The sequence below is a fragment of the Sciurus carolinensis genome, chromosome 3 (genome assembly GCF_902686445.1).
Source record: "Sciurus carolinensis chromosome 3, mSciCar1.2, whole genome shotgun sequence".
Classification (NCBI taxonomy): Eukaryota; Metazoa; Chordata; class Mammalia; order Rodentia; family Sciuridae; genus Sciurus; species Sciurus carolinensis.
Genome location: NC_062215.1, coordinates 28,234,254 through 28,256,953, shown reverse-complemented (window position 1 = coordinate 28,256,953; position 22,700 = coordinate 28,234,254).

The window sequence follows — 22,700 nt, the reverse complement described above, 5'->3', positions numbered from 1 at the left end:
ACAGGATCTAAAATCAGTACACTATAGGAATGCAGACGCACAATTCACAATAGCAAGCTATGGAACCAGCTTAGGTGCCCTTCAACAGATGAAAGGATAAAGAAAATGTGGTATATGTAGACAATGGAGTATTACTTAGCCATGAAGAAGGAGATTATGGCATTTTCTACTAAATGGATGGAATTGGAGAACATTATGCTAAGTGAAATAAGCCAGTCCCAGAAAGTCAAGGGTTGAACATTTTCTTTCATATGCAGATAGACTTAAATAAGGAATGGGTAAGAAAAGAAAAAGGGGTGAGGAGAAACCCCATGAAAATAGAAGAGAGATCAGTGGAGTAGAGGAAGGAAATTGAGCGGGAAGGAAGAGGGATGGGAAAAGAGAAAAATCATGTAATGGATCTGATCAGGTTTTTCTGTTTACCTATATGAGTATACCACAGTGAATTTCACCTTTGTGAATATCCATAATGCACTGATTTTTAAAAATCTATAAATAAAGAGAAGAAAGATCAGTAAGTAGAGGAAAGGGAACAGGGGATGGAGGAGGGAAGGGAAAGAGGAAGTACTGGGGACTGAATTGGAGCAAATAATATTCCATGTTGAATATAATGATCTCAAAACAATACTCAATATTATGTAGATCTATAATGGACTAATTTTATAAAAGGAACTACATTGTTTTCTTTTGAATTTTCACAACAACTATCTAGTAGGAATTTTTGGGTAAATGGTATAGGAAAACTTGGCTTGGAGAGTTAAATACTTCACTAAGGTCACAGAGATAGCAAGTGGCAGAGACAGAACTTAGGGACATTGACTTGGGTTAAATACTAGTATGAGCATTTATTAACTGCTAGCTGGCCAGTAAGATTTTTCAATTCATAAAAATCGTAAAATTCATAAGATAACATCAAGCATGTTTTTGACACTTATTGATATAAGCCTGACAGGTCAGGTCTTCCCCTACCTTTGTTTCTAACGATCCTGCTGCCTGTGCTCATAATGAGTAGCAGAAGTCTCTTCGAGCAACTTATCTCTATCATGGATCTTTACCTACACTTAAGAGAAAGAGCCTGATCTATGTTGAAATAATCAACAGTTATTTTTACATTCTTTTCATGTGTATTATATTCTGAAGGACTTGGAGAAAACTTTTCTTAAAATATAATTACAGAGGAGGTTTGTTATGTGCTACTGCTGTGATGTCTAAGATCTGGGGAGACTGGGACTTCATTTAATAAATAATAAATAATTTATATTATAATAACAACTTTCTATATAAAGTCACTGATACTTAGAGGTCAATGTGTTATAGCAGCACAATCTAGACTATCACAGCTCAGACAGTAGAAACTGTCAAATATTAACTTGATACCTTTTAAAAGCAATGTATCATTATGGATATATGTATGTAAATATTACCCCAGAAATACTGGACATCCGTTGGACACATGAACTACTAACTCAAGGTATTTATGTTGTCAGTGTTAGATTCCACTATGTTCTATCAATGATGCTACAACTTTGAGAAATTTTCAGTGGTTGCTGCAATTTACAAAAATAATAATGAAGTATTGAATGAAAATATGGGTGGAATTGGAAGTCAGATGATGATATCCAATCCAAATCCATGGTTTGAGAAGATGTGCAGAATTCAATAGGTAATAGAAAGTCATTATATTTTGTCAGGTGCGGGCTCTGAGGGCCCCAGAGCCGCACCGTGGCCTGATCTCTAAGATGGCGCCTGGCAGCTTGCCAGACATAGCTGCACTCATAAACAAGTTTTAGGAAGTAACTCTGGTTGGCTGTTGTACGTGAGGCGATCCTGGTATCTGCCTGGAGACTGTTCCTTGATAGGCTGACTTTCCTGGTAGTCTACTCTCTGATAGGCTGATGTTCTCAATATAAGTCTGAGACTTGTGGAATAAAGCCTTTTGGTTCCTGTGTTCAAGAAGAGCATACGTTGTGATTGTCCCCGCGGGCGGTGGGTGATCATAGTATTTATTTTACTATCATGAACAACTAATTAGAGCAAATAAAAATTTACTAAAAAAATTATATGCCTCTCTCCAAAGAAAATATTTTAGACATCTATGTTTCTGCCTGTTTTATGCAGTGAATTTTGACCATAAAAGGTATCTGCCCCATTTCATTTTCTGACATACCATAACAAAAAATCTGATCAATGGATAGTGTCATTTGTAACTCAGTTTATAGAAGAAGAATTTTATATGTATCACTTCAGTCCTCCAGCAACTATTTTCCCAGAAGAAATGTGTTGAATAATTATTTTGTCCAAGATTGCTATTGGTTCTGGAAATCATAATCCATGTAGTGACTACAGATGTCTACTAAGAAATAGGTATTGGGAACTTTGCATTATTTAGATATTAAGTCACTTTCACATAATCACATACAGACTTCAATCATCTTTGTAACATATTGTATTTTTTTCTCTGTGAAATTTTATTAGTTCAGTTCAATTCAATAAATAATATTTATTGAGCCCTGGCCATGTATTGGGAATGTCACTGTATATTAGATTACATTAAATTAATGATCCCCTGTTGCCCTCTAACAGCTTATTGTCAAAACATAAAGATACTTTGCACAGGGTTCATACATAAAGGAAAGCATTCAGCCCATGGGAGGAAGGGGAATAAGAAAAAGCATCTATGAAATATCAGTGGGAATCAGAAAGTAGGTCATGAGGACGAGGAATTTTAAATAGAAAAGCATGAACAATAATAGCACAACAATTTAGCAAAATGCCCTGCTCTGAATCTAAGCAATCCAATACTGCTAGAACATAACATGCAAGGTACAGACCCTCGGGTGACAAGGGTCTAGGGGTCTCCTGTCATCCCACCATCATGAAGCTACTGTAAGATTCTATGCAGAGAGGTAACATGATAAAATGTATGTATTAAGGTTGATCACTCTAGTGGTAAGTTGGAGGATCCATGGCAAAGCAAATTTTCTTAAGAACATAGCTTTGGGAGAAAAAAAAAATCTCCATGCAACACTAAAAATTTCATGGATTTATTTATAACACATGATTTATTGAAACCATGTGTTACTCTCAGAATACACTCACTGAACACATATTATAATAATAACCAACTCAAATTATCTCAATTACTTTAAATCCTAACAGCCTGTAACATTTCTTTCTATGCACATGCAAATATTTGATGAGTCAAAGCTGATGAGGGGGTTAGGCAATGTCAACACAGGAAAAGTGAAATAGTAAAAGCCTGTGAATCAGATCATCTTAGAAACCAGGCTGAATAATTCAGTCTCCTACCATGGTGTTTTCTTAGTCTTTTTTTAAAACTTGAATTATTAATCTTCTCCTGTTTTTCTAGCTAGACACCACCATATGGATACAAATGTCTACGTATAAAATATTTTCTGAATGAATAACTCCTAGAAAATAACACATTTTATCATCCAGTCTTTAATACAACTTAGTAAGCAATTAGAAGGTGAGTACTTTGAGGCCAAGAGCATATAAGATTTAAAAGATGTAATGCATATGTTAATTAGCATGGGTTAGCCATTCTACAATGTATAAATATTTTAATACATCATATTGTATATGATAAATATGCAAAAATTTTATTCATCTATTAAAATATGTTAATGTAAAAATAAAAATAAAGAAAAAGCATAATTACAAATCTGTTGAATTTGCTCTCTTTCCTCTAAGAATTATAGTATGGGATATTGTGTCTATGACAATAGAACGCAAATGTCAGGGCATATAAATAAAGCATATATCAAGATTAAAGGGGCGATCCAAGATGGCGGCCTAGAGGGTGACTGTACCCCCAGTCGCTCCAGAAACAGGAGTTAAGAAGGGGAGGCATTGAGAGACTCGGATTGAAATAGAGCCACAGGTGAGTCTGCCCACTGGGTAAAGCTCGGCCCGGGTGGCAGGCCCAGATAGAAGTGGCTTATCGGAGCCGGGCAGGGTAGCTAGAGTCATCCACAGGCAACCCTGCGCACTCCGGCGGTGGGCCCCGCCCACACAGCCAGCTTCTCCAGGTTCTCAGAGCAGGCCCCTTAGTGAGAGCCTTTCTGACCAGAACAAGCTCCAAGTCCCGGAGCCAGCACAGCGCAGCGTACTCCAGCACGCAAGCAGCTTCAGGGACCAGGATAGGGCAGCCAGAGACTTCCTCAAGTAGCCTGGACCCCTGTGGTGGGAGGTGCCTTTCAAGGCTAGCTTCTCGGACCAGAACGCCCAGTGAGAGGCTTTCTACATAGAACCAGCCCACAAGTCCCCGAACCAATGGAGAGCTTCGATCCGCAAGCAGCCTCTGGGATCAGGGCAGGGCAGCCAGAGACCTCTTCAGGCAGCTCTGCCCACTCGGGCAGCAGGCTCTTTTCACGGGGTGATCCAAGATGGCGGACTAGAGGGTGACTGCACCCCCAGTCACTCCAGAACCCAGGAGTTAAGAAGGGGAGGCATTGAGAGAATCAGACTGAAATAGAGCCACAGGTGAGACTGCCCACTGGGTAAAGCTCGGCCCGGGAGGCAGGCACAGATAGGGGTGGCTTATCAGAGCAGGGCAGGGCAGCCAGAGTCTTCCCCAGGTAGCCTTCCACACTCCGGCGGTGGGCTCCTTCCACACGGCCAGCTGCACAGTGCAGGCCCCCAGTGAGAGCCTTTCTGCACAGAGCCAGCTCCAAACCCTGGAACCAGTAGGGGGCTAGGGGCAGTTTTCTTCGGATGCGCTGCATTATCAGATTCCTCCAAGACATCAGGCTACTGAAGGCTGGGAGGTGATACACTGGAAATCTACCGGGACAATCTAAGCCAATAGCGGAAATCTGCAATATCTCAGGGTCCCACTGACAGCTAACCAATATGAGAAAACAAGGGAAGAAAATGTCCCAAACAAACCTAGATACTACATCAATAAAACCCAATGACAGCACAGCAGAAGAAATGTCAGAAAGGGAGTTCAGAATGTACGTAATTAAAACGATCAGAGAAGCAAATGAGGAGATGAAAGAGCAAATGCAGGCATTGAAGGAGGAGATGAAAGAGCAAATGCAGGCATTAAATGATTGCACCAATCAACAGTTAAAAGACCAAATACGGGAAGCAAGAGATCATTTCAATAAAGAGTTAGAGATATTGAAAAAAAAACCAAACAGAAATCCTTGAAATGAAGGAAACAATAAACCAAGTTAAAAACTCCATAAAAAGCATAACCAATAGGATAGAACACCTGGAAGACAGAACTTCAGATATGGAAGACAAAATATTTAATCTTGAAAACAAAGTTGGCCAAACAGAGAAGATGGTAAGAAATCATGAACAGAATCTACAAGAATTATGGGATATCATGAAAAGGCCAAATTTAAGAATTATTGGGATTGAGGAAGGCTTAGAGAAACAAACCAAAGGAATGAACAATCTATTCAATGAAATAATATCAGAAAATTTCCCAAATCTGAAGAATGAAATGGAAAAACAAGTACAAGAGGCTTATAGAACTCCAAACATACAAAATTACAACAGACCCACACCAAGGCACATTATTATGAAAATACCTAACATACAAAATAAAGACAGAATTTTAAAGGCCGCGAGAGAAAAGAATCAAATTACATTCAGGGGGAAACCAATAAGAATATCAGCAGATTTTTCAATCCAGACCCTAAAAGCTAGAAGGGCCTGGAACAACATATACCAAGCCCTGAAAGAAAACGGATGCCAACCAAGAATCTTATACCCAGCAAAACTTACCTTCAAATTTGACGATGAAATAAGATCCTTCCATGATAAACAAAAGCTAAAGGAATTTACAAAAAGAAAGCCAGCATTACAGAACATTCTCAGCAAAATATTCCATGAGGAAGAGATGAAAAACAACAATGCAAATCAGCAACAGGAGGCGCTAGCCTAAAGGAATAGCCAAATAAAGGAGAAACCAAATCATGTCAAAAACAAATAAGAGTCAATTGACTGGGAATACAAATCATATCACAATAATAACCCTGAATGTTAATGGCCTGAACTCATCAATCAAAAGACATAGACTGGCAGATTGGATTAAAAAGAAAAATCCAACAATATGCTGCCTGCAAGAGACTCATCTCATAGAAAGAGACACACATAGACTAAAGGTGAAAGGATGGGGAAAAACATACCATGCACACGGACACAGCAAAAAAGCTGGAGTATCCATCCTCATCTCAGATAATGTGGACTTCAAACCAAAACTAGTCAGAAGGGATAAAGAAGGACATTACATACTGCTTAAGGGAAGCATAAATCAGCAAGACATAACAATCATAAATATCTATGCCCCGAACATTGGCTCATCCACGTACGTCAAACAAGTCCTTCTCAATTCCAGAAATCAAATAGACCACAACACAGTAATACTAGGCGATATTAACACACTTCTCTCACCACTGGATAGATCGTCCAAACAAAAATTGAATAAAGAAACTATAGATCTCAACAACACAATAACAACTTAGACTTAACGGACATATATAGAATATACCATCCAACAAAGAACGAATACACTTTCTTCTCAACAGCACATGGATCCTTCTCTAAAATAGACCATATTTTATGCCACAAAGCTACTGTTAGCAAATACAAGAAGATAGAGATACTACCTTGTACTCTATCAGATCATAATGAATTGAAATTAGAAATAAATGACAAAATAAAAAACAGAAACTTCTCCAATACCTGGAGATTAAATAATACACTATTATATGATGAATGGATAACAGAAGACATCAGGAGGGAAATAAAAAAATTCTTAGAAGTAAACGAGAACAAAGACACATCATATCAAAATCTCTGGGACACTATGAAAGCAGTACTTAGAGGAAGATTTATTTCATGGGGCGCATTCAATAAAAGAAGTAAAAATCAACAAATAAACGACCTAACACTACAGCTCAAAGCCCTAGAAAAAGAGGAGCAGACCAACACCAAAAGTAGTAGAAGACAGGACATAGTTAAAATCAGAGCCGAAATCAACGAATTTGAAACAAAAGAAACAATCGGAAAAATTAACAAAATAAATAGTTGGTTCTTTGAAAAAATAAACAAAATTGATAAACCCTTAGCCACACTAACAAAGAGAAAGAGGGAGAAAACTCAAATTACTAAAATTCTGAATGAACAAGGAAATATCACAACAGACACGAGTGAAATATAAAACATAATTAGAAGCTATTTTGAAAATCTATATTCCAACAAAAAACCTCGAAGACATCAACAAGATTCTAGAGACATATGAATTACCTAAACTGAATGAGGAGGACATACACAACTTAAATAAACCAATTTCAAGCAATGAAATAGAAGAAGTCATCAAAAGCCTACCAACAAAGAAAAGTCCAGGACCAGATGGGTTCTCAGCCGAGTTCTATAAAACCTTTAAAGAAGAGCTCATTCCAACACTCCTCAAACTATTCCATGAAATAGAAGAGGAGGGAACCCTCCCAAACTCGTTCTTTGAAGCCAATATCACCCTGATACCTAAACCAGACAGAGACACATCGAGGAAAGAAAATTTCAGACCAATATCCTTAATGAACATCGACGCAAAAATTCTCAACAAAATTTTAGCAAATCGCATACAAATATATATTAAAAAGATAGTGCACCACGATCAAGTGGGTTTTATCCCAAGGATGCAAGGTTGGTTCAACATTCGGAAATCAATAAATGTCATTCACCATATCAACAGACTTAAAGTTAAGAATCACATGATTATTTCAATAGATACAGAAAAAGCATTCGATAAAATACAACATCCCTTCATGCTCAAAACACTAGAAAAAATTGGGGTAGTGGGAACATTCCTTAACATTATAAAGGCAATCTACGCTAAGCCCATGGTCAATGTCATTCTAAATGGTGAAAAACTGAAAGCGTTCCCCCTAAAAACTGGAACAAGGCAGGGAAGCCCTCTTTCACCACTTCTATTCAACATCGTCCTTGAGACTCTAACCAGAGGAATTAGTCAATCCAAAGAAATTAAAGGGATACGAATTGGAAAAGAAGAACTCAAACTATCCCTGTTCGGTGATGACATGATTATATATTTAGAGGAACCAGGAAATTCCACCAGAAAACTTTTAGAACTCATAAGTGAATTCAGTAAAGTAGCAGGTTACAAGATCAATGCTCATAAATCCAATGCATTTTTATACATAAGTGATGAATCTTCAGAAAGAGAAATTAGGAAAACTACCCCATTCACAATAGCATCGAAAAAAATAAAATACTTGGGAATCAATCTCACAAAAGAGGTGAAAGACCTCTACAATGAGAACTACAGAACACTAAAGAAAGAAATTAAAGAAAACCTTAGCGGATGGAAAGATCTCCCATGTTCCTGGATAGGCAGAATTAATATTGTCAAAATGGCTATACTACCTAAAGTGCTGTACAGATTCAATGCAATTCCAATTAAAATCCCAATGATGTACCTTGCAGAAATAGAGCAAGCAATTATGAAATTCATCTGGAAGAATTAAAAACCCAGAATAGCTAAAGCAATCCTCAGTAGCAAGAGCGAAGCAGGGGGTATTGCAATACCAGATCTTCAACTCTACTACAAAGCAATAGTAACAAAAACGGCATGGTATTGGTACCAAAATAGACAGGTAGATCAATGGTACAGAACAAAGGACATGGACACAAACCCAAATAAATACAATTTTCTCATACTAGTCAAAGGTGCCAAAAATATGCAATGGAGAAAAGATAGCCTCTTCAACAAATGGTGCTGGGAAAACTGGAAAACCATATGCAATAGAATGAAATTAAACCCCTATCTCTCACCCTACACAAAACTCAACTCAAAATGGATCAAGGACCTCGGAATCAGACCAGAGACCCTGCATCTTATAGAAGAAAAAGTAGGTCCAAATCTTCAACTTGTTGGCTTAGGATCAGACTTCCTTAACAGGACTCCCATAGCACAAGAAATAAAAGCAAGAATCAACAACTGGGATAGATTCAAACTAAAAAGCTTTCTCTCAGCAAAGGAAACTATCAGTAATATGAAGAGAGAGCCTACAGAGTGGGAGAATATCTTGCCAACCATACTTCAGATAGAGCGCTAATTTCCAGAATCTATAAAGAACTCAAAAAACTCTACACGAAGAATACAAATAATCCAATCAACAAAAGGGCTAAGGAAATGGACACTTCACAGAAGAAGATGTACAAGTAATCACCAGATATATGAAAAAATGTTCAACATCCCTAGTAATAAGGGAAATGCAAATCAAAACTACCCTAAGATTTCATCTCACCCCAATTAGAATGGCGATTATCAAGAACACAAGCAACAATAGGTGTTGGCGAGGATGTGGTGAAAAAGGAACACTCATACATTGCTGGTGGGGTTGCAAATTAGTGCAGCCACTCTGGAAAGCAGTGTGGAGATTCCTCAGAAAGCTTGGAATGGAAACACCATTTGACCCAGCTATCCCACTCCTTGGCCTATACCTAAAGGACTTAAAAACAGCATACTCCAGAGATACAGCCTCATCAATGTTCATTGCTGCTCAATTCACCATAGCCAGATTGTGGAACCAACCTAGATGCCCTTCAGTTGATGAATGGATAAAGAAACTGTGGCATATATATACAATGGAATATTACTCCACAATGAAGAATGATAAAATTATGGCATTTGCAGGCAAATGGATGAAATTGGAGAATATCATGCTAAGTGAGATAAGCCAATCTCAAAAAACTAAAGGACGAATGATCTCGCTGATAAGCGGATGAGGACATATAATGGGGTGTGGGAGGCGTTAGCATTAGGTTTAGGGTTAGGTTTAGGGTTAGGGATAAGGAGAGTGGTACGAATGAAGGAAAGAAGAACTGTATAGAGAGGAAAGAGGGGTGGGAGGGGTGGGGGGAGGAAAAAAAATAATCAAACATCATTGTCCTATGTAAATGTATGATTACACAAATGGTATGCCTTGACTCTATGTACAAATAGAGAAACAACATGTATCCCATTTGTATACAATAATAAAAAAATAAATAAATAAATTTAAAAAAAGAAAAAAAAAAGATTAAAGGGAAAATTCTAACCTAAAAAATATATGGAATAGAATGTTTAGCCCAAGTAAGGCTCCAGACTTCTGTTTCATCATTGAGACAGAGACAGGCAAGTTCCCCCCAAATTCCCCTTTTCTGCTTGATACAAACTAGATAACATTTATCAGTATCTTATTAAGTTTTGGCTGATTAATGTACACGGAGTTGTTCTCTGTCACTCCCATTCTTGACCCATTAATAAAGAAACCACTCATGTAATCCTTCATGGTTTCATATCCCTTATCTTTCAGATTAATTCAGAAATCACTGAAGCCCGGATCTCAGAACTACTGCCATAGAAGGATGCCATTCAACATAACTAAGAAAGAGCTCCAATTGGATTAAATCACTATGGTTTGAAGACCTGCTTGTTAAAATAGTTAGTGTTATATGCCCTAAACTATATAGTTAGTACAAGAGTGGATCCATCCCTTAGGAATGAATATAAATCTGTCAGTTTGTCTCTCTCTCATACACACACACATCCTATAACTATAATAAACTCAACAAGACTAATGTATAAATCATATATCAATGTAGAATATATTGTGAGAGCCTATGATAAATTATTCAAGGATATGAAGAAAGTATAATTAGTGCGTTTTCTCCATGAAAATAGACGTATATAGGAAGATAAATTGCATTCACTTAGGTTTTGGAGAGCATGGAATAAGAATGAGAGAAAATGAATGAATTGGAGTAAAGCAACACCAAGACAGAGACCAGCAGATTAGAATTGTTAGGAAGGCATAATTACTGAAAGCTCGCCGGAAAGATTTAAAGAAAAGAGACTTTTGTTTTGAAATAAAGAGCAATTAATCACATTTCACAATGCAAAAAAAGTAAATCCGCCAAAAGATTGTACTATCAAAGAAGAGTAAGGGATGCGTGAACGTAAGCAAGGCAAACCATGGCACATATCCACCGTGGAAACAACATGATGAGAACAGAAAGGAAAGAAACTGGCTGGAGAGAGGCTATGATTAAGGTACCACCAGCACTATGTTATATAAGAGAGTTAAGGTTGTTCTGTACTTTAATTTTGTTATCCTGATGAGTGCAATGTGATTTTTACAATGTCACAAAATCAATGAAGCTACGAAATAGTTGCTATTTCATACTCTCTTTTAGTCTCACCATATTTATAATAGTAATGAGACTTTTTTTTTTTCCCCCAGTAGGAAGTGGGCATAGCACCTTTGCTACAAGGATGTTCCTCTGCGCTGTCAGGAACTCTCCAGTTATTTTCTATGAGAGAGGTGATTTTGGCGATACTAACTGGAGTAAACCGAGTAGAATGAGGGGTTGGAAAGTCGGAATGCATGCATGTGAGCCACGAACAGAAAGGGAGGGAGGAGAAAGAACAGCCTCAGGAGTGGTGGTTGAAACTGGATATGGAGCGAGGGGAGAATCTTTTCTGGCCTTCTCTTTGTTGCCTTTCCATTCTCTGGACTGTTTCATTTGCTGTGTAGAAGCTTTTCAGTTTGGCGTAGTCCCCCTTAACAATTTTATTGTTGTTGTTGCCTGTGTTTTTTAATCCATGCAATCGTGGCCAAGACCAACGTCAAGAAACGTCTTTCTCCTTGTTTTCTTGAACGAGTTTTCCAGCTTTAGATTTAACTCTAATCCACTTCCAGGTTATTTGTGTGTTCATCACGGAGGACAATAGTCCATCTTTATTTATTTATTTTTTTGCATGTGGATGTTGAGTTTTCCCAGCACAATTTTTGAAGTGTCTGTCCTTCTCCCATTGTGTATTCTTGTAGAAGCTCAGTTAACTGTGTATGTATGGATTTATTTCTGGGCTTTCTATTCTGTTCTATGTATTTATGTAAGCCAGTATCATAATGCTTTCATTATGGTAGCTGTGTAATATAGAATCGTTCTTTGTATTTGTGAATTCAACGTGTGAAATGTGGATCTAATATTGCTTGGATTGAAAATATTTTTAGAAAATTGTATCTATACCGAACATGTTTTCATTTTCCTGGTCGTTAATCCCTAACCAACTTAGTATAACAACTATTTACATAGCATTTACATTCTATTAGGCATTATAAGTAATCTAGAGATGACTTAAAGTATACAGGAAGATGTGTATAGATTATATGCAAACACTAGGCCATTTTATATGAGGGATTCAAGCAACTGCAGATTTTAGACTCCACAGGAATTCCTAAAAACAGTTCCCCATGGATACTGAGGAATGACTGTATTTTGAAATCAGGAAACACAATGCCTTGAGTTTTGTTATTATTTCTCAGGATTTATTGGGCTATTCAGGTATTTTTTCATGTCATGTGAATTTTAAAAGTGTTTTTTTCTATTTTCTAAAAAACCTTGGGGATTCTGGTAAGGATTATATTGAATCAGGCAATATGGACATTTTAACAACACTAAGTCTTCCGGTCCATGAACACATGATGCCTTTCCACTACTTTATATGTTTTATTTCATCAACATTTCATAGTTTTCAGTATAATGAGGTTTTTACCACCTCTGTTAAGTTTGTTCTTAGAAATTTTATTCTTTTGGGCAAGTTTGTAAATGGGATTGCTTTAGAAATTTCCTTTTCAAATAGTTTTTTCTTAGTGTATAGAAACTGAACTGTTTGGGGCATGTTAAACTTTCCTGAATTCACGTATTAATTCTTAGTTCTTAATGTAATGTTTAGGGATGGATATACACATAAATCCATATATACTGAACACATGCAGTATACATGCATTTTTTCCTTGTCCTGAATCTCTCTAACAAATATAGTATAACAACTATTTACATAATATTCACATTATATTAAGTATTACAAATAATCTAGAGAAGACTTAAAGTATGCCATGGGTATTTTGGTAAGGATATTTACATGATTTATTCTTGGAAGGATATATATTCCTAGGAGTTAACCTTTTCTTCTAGACTATCTAGTTTATTTGTTCATAATTGTTTATTACTCTCCTATAATCCCTTTTATTTCTCTGACTCAGTTGTAATCTCTCTCATGTCTGAATTTCTGTGTTTAAGTTTGGGTATTTTTGTTATTGTTGGTTTGCGTATTTTTCTTGGGTATTTTCTAATTTCCTTTTCATATCTTCTATAACCCTATGTTTGTTTAAGAACATGATAATTACAACATCCTTTTCAATTTCCCAGTTTTCCTTCTGTTTATTGATTTCTAGTTTTACTCCATCACAGTTAGAAAAGACACTTGTTATGATTTCCAACTTCTTAGATTTCCTCAGACCTGTTTTGTGAATAAAGATCTGATCTGTCCTATAGGAAGATCCACAAGCACATGAGAATTTGTCTTCTGCAGTTTTTTGGTAGAATGTCTACATATATGTTTAGTTCATTTGTTTTATGATGCTATTCAAGTCCTGTATTTCCTTAAAGATCTTCTGTTTGGATGTTCTATCCATTATAAAAATGGAATATTGTCATCTGCTACTGTTATTTTATTACTGTCTATTTTTCCCTTTGATCTGCCAGTGTTTGTTTTATGTATGTAGGTATTCTAATGTTGAAGTTTATCTTTTTTCAATGAAAATTCATATTTTAATATTGTCTAATATATAAGATTTAAATCTGAGAGTTTATATATTTTAAGTTGTTACGTTGGATGGACCGTTCTATCATTCAATAAATGTCTGTTGCCATAGTTTTTAGTTCAAAGTGAGTTTTAAAATTTTAAGAAGAGCTACCCCTGGTTTTAGTTACCATTTGCATGGACTATCTTTTTGACTCCTTCACTTTCAGTCTATTTCTATCCTTAAAAATCTACTACAAGCTTCTTATAAATGGCACATAGTTTGGTCTTGTTTTTTGTTTATCCATTCAGGCATTCCATAACTTTGAGTTGAGCATGTAATTTATTTACACACAAATGACTTAACCAATAGGAAAGAATTTACTATTGCCATTTTGACTCTGTTTTGTCAGTTTTGTACATAATTTGTCTAGTTCTTTCTTGCTGCCTCTGATTATGTTTTGTTGACATTTTACATTAATGATTTTTTGATTTTTTTCTCTTTCTCCATTGTGTAAGATCTGTAGGGTTTTATGTGTGTGTTTGTGTATGTGTGCGTGGTTACCTTGGCACTCAAACTACATTATAGTTAAAAACCCATTCATTATAAGCTGGTCATATACTTAAATTAAATAGCATACAGAAACTCTAGACTTTACCTTCTCCCCGGCACACAAACTCTTTGTTATTCCTGTCACAATTTATCCACATTCACATTGTCTGCTTTCATCTTATTTTTAACTATAGTAGTTTTAATACTATTGTCTTTTGTCTTTTATACTATAATTTCAACTGATTTACTCATCACCTTTACAGTAATATCATAGTTTGATTTGTCTATGCATTTATTTTTATTGTGAGTTTCAAACCTCCTTATGTTATTGTGCTGCTCCCTGGAATCCTTTTGTTTCTACTAAGAATTTCACTTAGCATTTCATGTCAAATAAGTCTGGGTAGGTAACAGCTTTTTTTTTTTTTCCTCTTTCATGTTTGAAGGAGTTTTGCCAGAGGTAGTATTGAAGACGGGACAAAAGGCAGTCAACATAGATAATAAATAACTGGGTCTGATTGGGAAGATGGGGGTTGGTTGGAAAGGAAAGGAAAGAAACAGAAATCCAATGCTGACATCTCCAAAGTCCTCCCCGCTCCTCCTCCAGCCATTTCCGAGGTTACCTGCCTACAGGGAACTCTTCCTCACAAAGGGTTATTAATGAAGCACCTCTGGGGACCCTGGCATGGAGACAAGGAGAGGCACCCCTGGAGGACTTCCTTGTCACATTTTGACTCATCTCCTGACCACTGGTCATGCACACAGTGTGGGGAGAGGAGAGAAGCAAGACAAAGAGAAGGAAGGCATGAGAACAAAGAAAATCTAAAATTTATAAAAGGAAGAGGACACCACCACTTCTTTGGATGCCAGCTCTGGACGCCTTCTCTGTGCAGAAGTCTATCTCTCTTCTATCCTTTAAATAAAACTTGTTTTCTATGCTTGCCGCAGCATTTCTTGGGTGTTTGATCTTCACATCTGGGGAAATGGAACTCAGCCCTGGTTTATTTTCCTCACTGGCGGTATCATCTCTGGGGGTCCCACCAAGATCATCCCTGATGTAAGGTCCTTCATGCACACCCCATGTCTTTCTGAGGTCTGTTTTCCTGTCTCTTCCTTTCTGGTGCACTCCCCTCCCCTTGAAAGCCAAAAATAACCAAAATGGGGACAGACCTCCACAGATCAATGATGCTTTTATTAAGCAAACAGGGGCACATTTGGGGGGCAGAAAATGGTGGAGGACCACCCTGAGAGTCTGGATTTTATAGGATTGAGCAGATCCAGGCTGTGGGATGAGTTGGTTGGCCATTCTTAGTGGGCCCCGTTTGGGTGGGACTGGAGGGCAGGTAAAGAAGTTCCCAGGGTTTGCAGTCCTAGGGTCAGCCAAATCGCTAAGATGCTAATCAGGTGGGAGTTCCCTTTCTGTTCTCCCCATTTTCCATTTCTTCCTTCCCTCCTGCTGAGGGCTGGGTTTCTAAATGACAAAAGCTCCAATTGACCACCATCTGCCCTGCACACACTTGGTGGGAAGTTCTGGTGGGGAAATAGCTGCAGATAGGAGAAATGCCCTGGGGCTTATTTTCCCTGTCCTTCACCCCTCAAGATCAGATTCTTCCTGTTCAGACTGTAGGGTTTAGAGGGGGACATGGAATGGTTCTTAAGGAAATACCTGGGTTCCCTTTGTTCACAGCCTTTACAAGTCTAGAGAATCTCATGTGCTTTGCTAACTTCTCTGAGTACCAAAAGGAGATTTATGCCCTAGCCCTTTGAAGATCTTTTTAGTCCACATGGAGCATAATCTCTTTATCCCAGCCTTTCCCCCTAGTGTTGTGCTGTTGCCAAACATGGTCTCAATACCAACTCTCTATCTAATAGAGAATCATGACCATCAGATGGAAATATAAGTGTTAATATCATTCTACAGTTCAGTCTGTTGTGTCAAAAGGAAGGAGATAGTCTGAGGTTCCTATGTGCAGGCCTAAGATCTTCTTAGGCCTTCTTAAAAAAAAACCCAAATTGTGCCAAAAATGTAAATTAGACCCAGTTCTGATCCCCATTCTAAGTGAGGCCAAATTTCCCCTCCCCCAAATTCATCGACTAATGGTAGGCTCAACATAGAGCAAGATTCATTTCAGTTCAGGTTCCATGTTCTCACAGGGAATCACAAGTCGTAGGGTAAGAGTGGATAATCCAGAGGACTGGAACTTTTTCATGGCCACCCATGAAAAAATACGTGGGTCGTTGCCAAACTGGTAAGACAGCAGTTAAATCCAGGAGTAATACATGGAAGGCAGGGTGGAAACTGCTGACTGCTAGCGGCTCCAGCACTGGGGAGATGTCCCTTAGCTAAACAGACAGTTCCTTGGTGCAGGGACTCAGGAATCCTGTTCTCTTTCACTAGGTTCATTGTTCATGTCATGTTGTTCAGAGAAAGGAGCCTTATCCTCAAAAGTAATGGGAGATAATGCCTCTCATAATTTTCTACATCTAAATCTGGTCTGATTACTAACTGGGGAAATAAAAATTAGTTTAAAATGCCCTCCAAAGAGTAGTACAGCAGTTTCCTTTATTTGGCTTCTGCCAGATTTCTTTCTCTCCCCAAGGCTTACATTGAACTGTAAATTGCGGATGCCTGCCCAGTTTACAGGACTTGGGTTAGAAGGAAAAAAAAAAAAAAAAAAAAAAAAAAAAAAAAAATATATATATATATATATATATATATGCCCCTTTTAATTTTCAGCTGCTTGGAAGATCTAAATGACTGGCTGCAGCAAAAGGAGGGAAAATGAAATGGTCCTGTCTTCTTTACCTTGACAATCTTTACCCAAGAATTTCAGAGCTCTCTGTCTTTCATTATCTGAAATCATTCTAATCTGAGCCAAAAAGTTAACTCCGATCTGATAAAGATGTTCTGCATACTCCTTTATTCGAGCAATTAATAGCTGTGTCTTTTTTTTTAGAACTCTTATGTTTTTCAAAATTCTTTATTTTTGAGCTCATGGCTTTATGGTGAATTCACATTTTGATCCTGCATGCCTAGATTAATATATTTTCCTGTTCAGTCTGATTCTGTCTATAGAGGTTTTTTACACTCTGTTTTTGTTCATAGGCCAATTTTCAAGAGTTAGCTCTCAAATACATTGGGGAAATGTCCTCTTACAAGATCCTAAGTAGGACATAGACATGGTGATGTTGAAAATAAATCTAATAGAGGCTTTAATAAACATCTGTAGCATTACAGTGGTGATCTACCTACAAAAAGCTACAAGGTCTTTGTTTTCTTGTTTCGTGTATGTGTACACACTTTTTCATTGTGTTGTTGTGGCTCCATGTGTGATCCAAATACCTTCAATTCACATTACTTAAAAAGGGACTCAATTTCAAAACAGATGTGAGTAAAGATGAATTTAAAATTACTAACTCAGTAGTTTTTCTAGGTGGTCAGTGTTAGGTCTTTAGGTCAAAGGAACTCCATTTTGAAAATCAGCACCTGCCTACCCAGGCATAACCTTCCTGGTAGGCCCACCCCAAAAGAGTCCCTAGATACCAAAACCACAGCAAATACATCAAGTAACATTCACAGGGCCAGACTGGTTATTTTTTAAATACTGCATTGTACATGACTATATACTTTAGAAGTTTTTCCTGCAAACTTCTGCACTTTGCAAAGGGGCGACCTGACAGACTCTCTCTGTCTATAAACTTTTGCTTGAACTCAAAGCTTTGTCTCTCGTGGATATTTGCACCAGTTACCCTAACAGTCAGACAATTAATAGAGTGTTTCTGCAAAATGTCTAAAATGTAACATCCATTGTTTCTAAGATTTTTCTTCAACAAGAATGAGATGGCTAATGCTGCTCATCACACATGTCTGATATTTTGCTTATTACAATTAAAAATAAATACATTAGATTTAACATCAATGGATTGAACTTCATAAATGTGTTGGTTAAGGAGACATCTGATTAATTTACAAATTTAAAGTGTTACATCAACCAGTAAATATAAAATCAAGTACTCTTAAAATTCCATAAGGTAATATCTTTAAACATTATGTGTTTCATAAATGGGTAAATGTAAAAGACTTAAGATTAGTTTGTGCCTGTGTTTTCACTAAAGCAAAGTTATTAAGAGTTAAATTTCTAACAGGTGCAATTTATATACAAAGAAAATAAGAGAAAATAAGAGGTTTCAGATGGGTTTCAATTAAAGTGCCATAAAAACCTAAAAATATTTCATCTTATTAAAGTGGAGTAATTTGTCTAAATTCAGACATTTTGTAAGGGTTGTTTCAGGATGTAAATTTTAAAAGGGATCATCAACCAGGAAAGAGAAATGGAAGTTTATTGAAGTATGGAAAGTTAAAAAAAAAAAAAAAAAAAAAAAAAGGGAATGTTTCGGTATGAGAAAGTTTTTAGTGTGTTAAAATAAAAAGTGGTAAGTGGGAGCCCACCCTCCCCCACCAGTGTGGACAGATGCTGGTGCTGAGCCCCACAGCCTGCCCCCACACTGAGGACAGAGGCCACTAGCTGAGCCTGCCTGCCTGCCATCCTACTGCTGAGGGACACTGTGCCTGCCTCTGTGCTGATTCCATGCATGCTCACTGGGGCTCCCCAGCTTCTTTGGAGGCTGGTGTAGGCATTTTTAATTATTCCTGAGGGCATGGCCATCATCAGGAAGGGCAACTCCCTTCCTGAGACACCAACAGGAGACTGGAGGCCCTTTGACAGGTACCCATATTTACTCACTTACTTCCCACCTCCTTCCCCATCCTCTTGTTCACAACTAGAAACACGGTGAATAGTAATCAAACACATCCTGTTCATTACAATAATGTTAAAGTCTTTATAGGGGCTGTCTGGTTCAGGGCTGAATTTTCTCTGTATTGGGTGCTACTGGTATTGATCTCCCCTTCAAAGAAGAGGTAGTGGAAAACTGCAGGATCATAATAAGCTTGCAGGGCAGGGAGGACTTCAGTATCTCTGATCTTCACTGCTAAAGGGGAATATACAGAAATAATATGAAAAAACAGGGGAAGAAAATGTCCTTAAAAAAACAAGATGCTATTGTGATAGAATCCAATGACAGCATGGCAGTAGAAATAACAGAAAAAGAGTTTAGAATCTGCATACTTAAAATGATCCATGAAGCAAAAGATGAGATAAGAGAGCAAATGCAGGCAATGCATGACCATTCCAGTAAACAGTTAAAAGAGTAATAGAGGAAGAAAAAGAACACTTCAATTAAGAGACACAGATTCTGGAAAAAAAACAAAACAGAAAGACTTTAAATGAGAGAAATGATAAACCAAATTAAAAACTCAATAGAAAGCATCACCAACAGAATAACTCTCATGGAAGACAGAATCTCAGACAATGAAGACAAAATATTTAATCTTAAAAATAAAGTTGAATAAACTGAGAAGATGTTAAAAAGTCATGAACAGAAACTCCAAGAACTATGGGATATCATGAAAATACCAAAATTAAGAATTATTGGGATTGAGGAAGGCACAGAGATACAAGCCAAAGGCATGAACAACCTGTTTGACGAAATGATATCAGAAAATTTCTCAAGCCTGAAGAATGAAATGGAAAATCAAATACAAGGGTTACAGAACACCAGATACACAAAATTAAAACAGATCCACACCAAGACACATTATAATGAAAATGCCTAACATACAAAATAAAGATAGGACTTTAAAGACTACAAGAGAAAAGTATCAGATTACATATAAGGGGAAACCAATACGGATATCAGCAGATTTCTCAGCCCAGACTCTAAAAGCAAGAAGGGCCTGGAACAATATATTTCAAGTTCTGTAAGAACACAGTTGCCAACCAAGAATCCTATACCCAGCAAAACTAACTTTCAGATTTGATGGTGAAATAAAATCTTCCCAAAATAAACAAAAGTTAAAAGAATTTACAAATAGAAAGCTTGCCCTACAGAACATTCTCAGCAAAATATTTCATGAGGAGGAAGTGAAAAACAACAATACAAGTCAGCAAAGGGAGGAACTACCCTAAAGGAAAAGCCAGTCAAAGGAGAAACCAAGTCAAGTTAAAAACCAAAAATAAGCCAAAATGACCAGGAATACTAATCATATCACAATAATAACCCTCAATGTCAATGGCCTAAACTCAATAATCAAAAGACATAGACTGGCAGAATGGATTAAAAAAAAAGATCCAATAATATGCTGCCTGCAAGAGACTCATCTCATAGAAAAAGACATCCACAGATTAAAGGTGAAAGGATGGGAAAAATCTACCATGCACACAGACTCAGTAAAAAAGCAGGGGGTTCCATCCTTATTTCAGATAAAGTGAACTTCAAGCCAAAGTTAGTCAGAAAGGATAAAGAAGGACATTTCATACTGCTTAAGGGAAGCATAAAACAGCAAGGTATAACAATTTTAAATATTTATGCCCCAAACAATGGAGAATCTATTTATATCAAACAAATCCTTCTCAATTTTAAGGATCAAATAGACCAAAACACATTAATAGTGAGGGACTTTAATACACCACTCTCACCGCTGGATAGATCCTCTAAACAAAAACTGAACAAGGAAACTATAGAACTAAATATTACAATCAATTATATAGACTTAATGGATATTTACAGAGTATTTCATCCATCATTGAGCGAATATACTTTCTTCTCAGCAGCTCATGGATCCTTCTCCAAAATAGACCATATGCTATGCCACAAAGAAGCCATTAGTAAATACAAAAAAATAGAGATACTACCCTGTATCCTATCAGACCATAATAGAATGCAATTAGAAATGAATGATAAAATAACAAACAAAAATTACTCATACACCTGGAGACTAAGTAATATGCTATTGAATGATGCAGTGATAAAAGAGGACATTAGGGAAGAAATAAAAAAAATTTTTAGAGGTAAATGATAACAGTGACACAACATATCAAATCTCTGGGACACGCTGAAAGCAGCACTAAGAGGAAAGTTCATTGCATTGAGCTCATACATTAATAAAATAAAAAGCCAAAACTACATGACCTAACATTACATCTCAAAACTCTAGAAAAAGAAGAAGAGACCAACACCAAAAATAGTAGAAGACAGGAAATAATTAAAATCAGAGGTGAAATCAATGAAATTGAAACAAGAGAAATAATTCAAAAATTGATAAAACCAAAAGTTGGTTCTTTGAAAAAGTAAACAAAATTGATAAACCCCTAGCCACACTAACAAAGAGAAGGAGAGAGAAAACTCAAATTACTAGAATTCGTGATGAAAAAGGAAAGATCACAACAGACACCATTGAAATACATAACATAATATAGAACATAATACATAAGCTACTTTGAAAATCTATACTCAACAAATAGAAAATATCGAAACATTGACAAATTTTTAGAGACATATAATCCTCCCAAACTAAATCAGGAAGACATACACAATCTAAACAGATCAATTTCAAGCACCAAAGAAGTCATTAAAAGCCTACCAACAAGAAAAGCCCAGAACCAGATGGATTCTCAGCCGAATTATACAAGACTTTTAAAGAAGAACTGATACCAATACTCCTCAAAGTATTTCAGGAAATAGAAAAGGAGGGAACTCTTCCAAATTCATTTTATGAGAGACTAGTATCACTCTGATACCAAAACCAGACAAAGACTCATCCCTGATGAACATAGATGAAAAAATCCTTAACAAAAAACTGGCATATCACATGCAAAAATATATTAAAAAGATAGTGCACCATGATCAAGTGGGGTTTATCCCAGGGATGCAAGGTTGGTTCAACATCCAGAAATCAATAAATGTAACTCATCATATCAATTGACTTAAAGTTAAGAATCACATGATTATTTCAATAGATGCTGAGAAAGTGTTTGATGAAATACAGCACCCCTTCATGTTTAAAACACTAGAAAAAATAGGAATAGTAGGAAAATACCTCAACATTGTAAAGGCTATCTATGCTAAGCCCACTGCCAACATCATTCTTTATGGAGAAAACCTGAGAGCATTCCCTCTAAAAACTGGAACAAGACAGGGATGCTCTCTTTCACCACTTCTATTCAACATCATCTTTGAAACACTAGCCAGAGCAATTAGACCAAAGAAATACAAATAGGAAAAGAAGAACTCACGTTGTCACTATTTGCTGATGACATGATCTTATATTTAGAAGATCCAAAAAACTCCACTAGAAAACTTCTAGAACTAATAAATGAATTCAGCAAAGAGCAAGATATAAAATCAATATGCATAAATCTAATGCATTTCTATTCATAAGTGATGAATCCTCTGAAAGAGAAATTAGGAAAGCCACTCCATTCACAATAGCCTCAAAAAAAAAATACTTGGGAATTAATCTAACAAAAGAGATGAAAGACCTCTACAATGAAAACTACAGAACATTAAATAAAGAAATTGAAGAAACTTTTTCCTCCAAGATAAAATATTAACATACAAGTATAAACCAAAGTTTAATCTGTGTGTCAAAATAGCAAGAATTTCTTAAAACATGAA